The sequence below is a fragment of the Anoplophora glabripennis genome, unplaced genomic scaffold (genome assembly GCF_000390285.2).
Source record: "Anoplophora glabripennis isolate ALB-LARVAE unplaced genomic scaffold, Agla_2.0 scaffold718, whole genome shotgun sequence".
NCBI classification, from domain to species: domain Eukaryota; kingdom Metazoa; phylum Arthropoda; class Insecta; order Coleoptera; family Cerambycidae; genus Anoplophora; species Anoplophora glabripennis.
Window position 1 is genome coordinate 25809 of NW_019416823.1, and position 6993 is coordinate 32801.

Sequence of the window (6993 nt, forward strand, 5' to 3'; positions counted from 1 at the left end):
GGGATAACTGAAAATAAAAGGGGGATAAACGGTGGCTAATTTTTAATGAAAGGAGATAATTTTTAATGAGAGGGGGATAACTGGGGATAATTGTCAATGAAAGGGGGTTAATTGTCGATTAATGTGGGATAACTGAAAATAAAAGGGGAATAATTGTCAATGAAAGGGGGGTAATTGTCGATGAAAGGGGGATAATTGTCAATGAAAGAGGAAAATTGTCGATGAAAGGGGGGTAATTTTTAATGAAAGGGGGATAACAGGGGGATCATTTTTAATGAAAGGGGGATAACAGGGGGATGATTGTCAATGAAATGGGGATAATTGTCGACGAAAGTGGGATAATTTTTAATGAAAAGGGGATAACAGGGTGGTAATTGTCAATGAAATGGGGATAACTGTTGACGAAAGGGGGATAATTTTTAATGAAAGGGGATAAAGGGGGGTAATTTTTAATGAAAGGGGGATAACAGGGGGATAATTGTCAATTAAAGGGGGATAATTGTCGATGAAAGGGGTATAATTTTTAATGAAAAGGGGATACAAGGGGGATAATTTTTAATGAAAGAGGATAAAACGGGGTAATTGTAAATGAAAGTAGGTAATATAATGAGAAATATCCTACCTATGTATCATTTCACTTAAGGACGTACGCTCGACAATGTATATTTGTCATATCTGTAGTCAAACATTCAGTTGGCTGAGTGGTTTAAGCAGACATGCTCTTATACATAAAAATCATTCTTTCCAATGTCGTTTATGCAGTAAAGTCTTTAGAAGGAAAGATAAATTAAGAAATCATGAACGTAGATTACACATTCAGGAAATTAAACAGAGGAAAGACACACACAGCATTTTATCGTTATGTGAGAAAGAGGACGAAATAGAAAATAATGAAAATGATAAAGGCGAACTAGAAGTATTTGAAGAAAATAATGGTGAAGGAGGTGTAGACCAATCTACAGAAAAATACTTTTACCCTGGAAATAAGTCAGAAACAAGTGACAAATTAAATGTATTATCTCCATTGGTAATGGTAAATAATCATCAGACAGCAAGTAAGAAAGATGAAGACATACTATTTTCAAATAATGACGTAAGGGACGTAGTTGGAGCAATAAGAATTAACATTCTTTTAGGTGTAGATTATCAATTATATGAAAACTTATTACGGAATATGGGGGTATCTATTAATTTTCATGTATGTATACCTATATCTAACAATAATAAAATGTTTATACTACTACGAATTTCTTATTATTTGAATGATGCAAACCTAGTAGATCATCTCGATTATATTTTTTAATGTCTCGTAAATGATGGAATTTTTGACAATAACAGAATATAAACCAATGATTATAATATAACTTGTTATAACATTCAGCGATATATTAAATGGATTTCTAACTATAAACCGAAAATTTATATTAGTCTATCTTAATATAATCTGGTATTTAGTGTTGTGTTCAAGCGTTCAAATAAAAACGTGGTCAAGTTGGTTCTGAAAATTTGGACGTAGGGCGTAGCGTATAGCAAATGAACTTAAACGTCATCTGTCAAAGCGCTATATCGCCGCTATCAATTTGAATATTTTCGTTTTAAAAAGCGTTTAAAATGGTGTTTTCTCAAGAACAAAAAGTGTTTATCATAGAGTCCTANGCTTTAATTTTCTGCTTTCCCGTAAAAATATTCCTTATTATTACAGAAACATCAAAACAATACAAAGGTATATTACATATAATTATCTAGTAAATACATATACGAGTATATGCTTTATAGAATTAAGTTTTTCTCTTCATTTTCATCTTTTACATAAAATTAATGAGGGAATCGCCTTAAAATGTTATCATTATTGTAAAATACAAAATTTTTCTTTCTTTTTGTGAAGGTTAACCCATAGAAATGGCCAACCCTTAAATCCAGGTACAATTATTTACCGACACATTTTATCTAAAAAATCCGAAGTTTCTTAGTTTGTAGATGAGGAAGGAAATATTAGATCGTATAAGAACTACTAAAATTGTGTCATTTGCTCTATGCTAATCACCTATTTGTCTTGAGCTATAATTCAAAACAAACAATATTTTTGAACCAGAAAAAAACTAAGTGACTTTAAGGTTCGAGTACCTAATTAATATTCATATATATGCTCACTAAATTATAAACAATGTAAATCCGCACCAAACAATGTTGTATTTTACCAAAAGTAGTCTAAAAATATATCGATAAACAAAAAATTAAAATTTTTTTAAAATATTAGGTTGCCATTGGGGATAGATGCAGGTTTCGTTGTTTATTTTTTTGCCAGATACTCTAAAATCATATAAATCAAATTCTCTGAATATATTATGTATGTGTACACAATTGATAGTTTATTGTGTTGATAAGGTGTACAAACACCCTGTGCGGTTCAGATGTTTTCATTTAAAGTTGTTATTTTACAAACTACAAACACATCTACTAGTGGGTCTAATTTATAAATTATTAAATAAGGAAAAAAAGGGAGTTCGAGTCCACAGGTGCAGAATCTATTGATACCTATCCTGCTCATACCAAAACAGATTGCTTGCAGTTTGTAGTGAGTGAAAAAACAATTCGATGTTTCTATCATAAAAAAAATATATAATCCATACCTTGTGAACAAAAAATAGTAGTATTGAAAAGTGTATTTATTATTTAATCAATTTACTTTATGTATAAATTGCAACAGAAATGTTGAAAAATATTGACGATTCCCAGTCGCAATCTGGTTTTCATATAACATATATACGGTTAATGTGATTTTTAAATGATGCATTTGATGTATTTTAGATTAAAATAAATTTCTTATATTTTCATTCATATTCTATAAAATTACGTTGCATTGCATAGATTGTAGTGCTTATTCATCATCTCATAAATATTTTTCCTTCAGATTACTAAATTTACCCCCCCCCCTCATGGTACTATAGTTGATATTTTTTCAATAGTTTGTGGAGACAGGTACTCTAATAAATTGGAAATAAGCTTATACTTTAACCCTAATATGACCATCTTTCACAAAAATCTTCCAAATTGATATTCAGTACACAACGTTAAACCATTACCATTTTATGGTGTCATTGGATTTTTTCAATTCCGTCTTCGAAGAAATGATTTGCAATGTGGAGACTTTCATTCATATGTTCCTATATATAATGTAATTTGCTTTCGAGCTTATGCATAGCTGCTTCGATATTTGATGTAAATAATGAATGTTTATATAATTTTATATACCATATTAATGCCTAATATATAATGTATCAGTTATTAATACGGGATATTTTTCAAATTTTAAATGAAAACCGGTAGATAAACCCAAAATGTTCTACATTTAGAGTCTTTAAATGTCTACACTCTGTCACCCATCTAAGTTGGAAGTCACCTCAACGATTTAATAAATTATACATTTTTTATCTATTTCCAGTTCTGAAATTGATCTTTTTGCATCCATTTCAAAATCACCCATTACTGTTACTACTAATTTTGTTTAAATTCACAATTGATATCTGCGTTGTTAAATAATAATAATGTAAATATATAGTTAACAGTATATACGACTATAAACACCTAATTATAATGTCCAATAACGCTATTCGCTAAGATATAAAGACTGAGTTTCCAACTAAATTCCTCTAATGTATAAAACTGTTACTTCCACGACCGCGAAATTGTATGTAAATTATCATTTGAAAATAACAAATTTCATATTTACACCGTTTCTTCAGTGTGTTCTATTTCTGTTCAGTTGCTATTTTAAACCTTAAAATTAAAACTATTACACAAAGCTGAAAATATCTGCCTTGTATTCTATTGTTTGGAACAGTAGAACAAAAGTTAGGTATGACTTTATTTCCAAAAAAGCTCGTCTATACATTGTTAAAGAGCAAATTTTTGTCACATTTTCTCTCAAATACCTAATAATCATCAAATATTTCTTGATTCTATTTGGATTTACACGTTTTTTCAATCAGTTTTACCCGCTATACACTCAAACGTTCAGCTATATCCCGTCTCAGAATTTCAGCCCACCCCGTACATATATTACCCAAGAAAACGCCATCCGCGACCTTCCGGTGTCGTTCAAAGTCAAACTGCGCCTTTTAATTAAAATCAGCCCTCAGTTGTTACACCTTTATTTTTAACACGTTTTATCAATCAATTTCGTATCTGAAAAATCTGCAAAATATAAAAATTCACTGGTAGATATATTTTCTTATATAATTTAAATTAAAATTTTTTAAACAGTTAAAATTGTTAGTTGTTCAACATTCTATCGTATTACAACTGTTTAGTAAAAGATTGAGTTTGTTTGAAAACAAAGCTCATATATACAATAAAACCTTGTTGTTCGCGGGGATAGGTTGAAGAAGATTCCCGCGAAGCGCAAATTCGCGATGCGTAAGTCATTATGTTTAAAACAGAATTAAGTATCAGAAACGCAATTCAGTTATATTTATGCATATTTATTCGAAACAAAATTAAAGATCCTATATTTGTATCTTTTTATATGCATATGAAATTGACAAAAAAACTTTTTGTTTTAATTACATGTCCTTCAGGCGGGAATACATTGGGCAAACTACGTATACGTTCACTATATACTTTGAATTTTATAATTGTTAGCACACATTAAATCGATTTTAAAACATAAGGCAAATAAGTTTTACAAAAAAAAAAACGCAAAAAATGTAATAAATTTTTTCAGAAAGGCAACACGATGGTAAATTTTAAGTTGAAATCATAGTCTTAACCATCTGTATATAATCTTGAACCAAACACTTTAAAAACTTTTTAAAATTCGTGACCGCGAATGACAAAGAAAAGGTACTCCGCAAAGAAAAGGTAACATGGATGGGTACCGCGTAAATTTAAATCTGTGAACCACAAATCCGCGAACGGTACAGCATAATTAACTTTTCGTCTGTAGAATTGTTTCAAATTCGTGACCGCGAATAACAAAGAAAACGCGCAAAGAAAAGGTGATTTGGATATCTACAGCGTAAATTTAAATGCGTGAACCACAAATCCGCAAGCGGGAAGGTTTTACTGGTTATTTAATAAAAAATGTATTTTTTATTGTATTCATAGTAATCGCTTCATCGTTTCATTTACTCACTTTGTCACTCAGTTTCTTAAAACAAACTTATGTATATACTACAACCGTTCAATATTAATGCAATCATAAATGATTTCAATCCTTCCATATAAGAAACACGTTATATTAAATAAGTATCATTCTGTCACAACCCTTCAACGATTAATGTTAGCAATCAATTACGATATGTACACTTTAATTATCAGGGCGCGCTATCGCGCGCCGCCCTGTATAGCGAGGACAATGTTACCAATCAATTACGATATGTACACTTTAATTATCACGGCGCGCTATCGCGCGCCGCCCTGTATAGCGTGAACATATNCGCGCCGCCCTGTATAGCGAGGACAATGTTACCAATCAATTACGATATGTACACTTTAATTATCACGGCGCGCTATCGCGCGCCGCCCTGTATAGCGAGGACATATGACGTAACGCACGACCACCAAAGTGGCGTTTTAAAACGGCCGCGATTTCTAGAACTCCTCTGCTTAGAACCCGGGCCGGTTCTAAGACGGCCTCCTCCTCCTCCTCATCTTAGAACCGGCCAATCGACACTACTTAAATAAACAACTACAATTCTAGAATTAGGGAAATTCGCTCTGAAGGAATTCTAAATATGCCTCACCAGTTAATGTTCCTTTATAATATGTACTTTGGTCGAATAATGTAGGTACGCATCGATAATGCCGCAATATACGTTAATTCCCCAAATTCTTTGAAAATTAGTCTCTGATCCAATGAGAATTATCTACAATGGTAATTGTGTCGATTGACAGTTCCATTATTATAAAAACGGCTTTCATATGACCATAATATTGAGTTAATAATGTTATCTTCACGAGTAGTCGTTAGCCATGCAAGAAACGCCAGTCTTGTCATAATCTCCTGGTTCTAATCTTTGATGCACGTGGATTTTGAAAGGTCGGAATTTTCGAGATTTTAGTATTGGTTGAATAAAACAATGAGAAATAATATCTCATTCTGCTTCAATTTCTCGAATTGAAATATGTGGATTATTAAGCACACTTTCCAAAAACTAACACTGTGCTCTTCACCAGTAGCAATCTTTCATTTAAAAACAATTTGTTTTTTTGAGAATACCCCACATGTTAAATTTAAAGCCAGACGTGTAAAATACATAGCACTTGGCATACGTCTGTCAGGATACCGCTCTCCTAGGATCATATTCAATTTTTCCTGATTTGTAAAATCGTCGTTAGTCATCTTGAATATATACCAATTTTGCACGAAGTAACTTATTATTAATACAAATTTAAATAACACCTCAAGAAATCTAAACAATCAAATTTATTCAAATCATTTCAAAATCAGCTTTAGTTTTCGTAAGTTGTTTTGATTTGTACAATCCCAATTTTGGAAACATTTAAAATGCAATTTCGCTTCTGTTTTGAAATCTAAATACAAAATGTAATACTTCACAAAAATGGATTTTTTTATAATTCAAATTTTAAGAAAAATATACAGCATGTCATTTAAAATAAAAGAGTTACGGTGGTTTCCGGTAAAACCGGAAGTGAGAAACATGATAGTTCATGGTTGTAAAAAAATCTAATGAAATGCACAGTTGAGCACAAAGATTACAACTAAGAAAATAAAAAAACATAATAATTTAAATCATAGAAGGCGAAAGTGACAATCATTAGTATCATTACAATGAAACTGTCACTATAAAAGATGCCTACTATGTGAAAATGTTAAAAAAAAGTTACTGTTCTGAACCGTACATTATTTAAAAAATTATTATTTCTGACTTAACTACGCAGGATTCGAAAAATACTTAAGTAGACATTTTTTTCTTCAAAAAAGTCTAATTCATTAAAAAATAATATTATTTGCTTGATAATTCAAAGGAA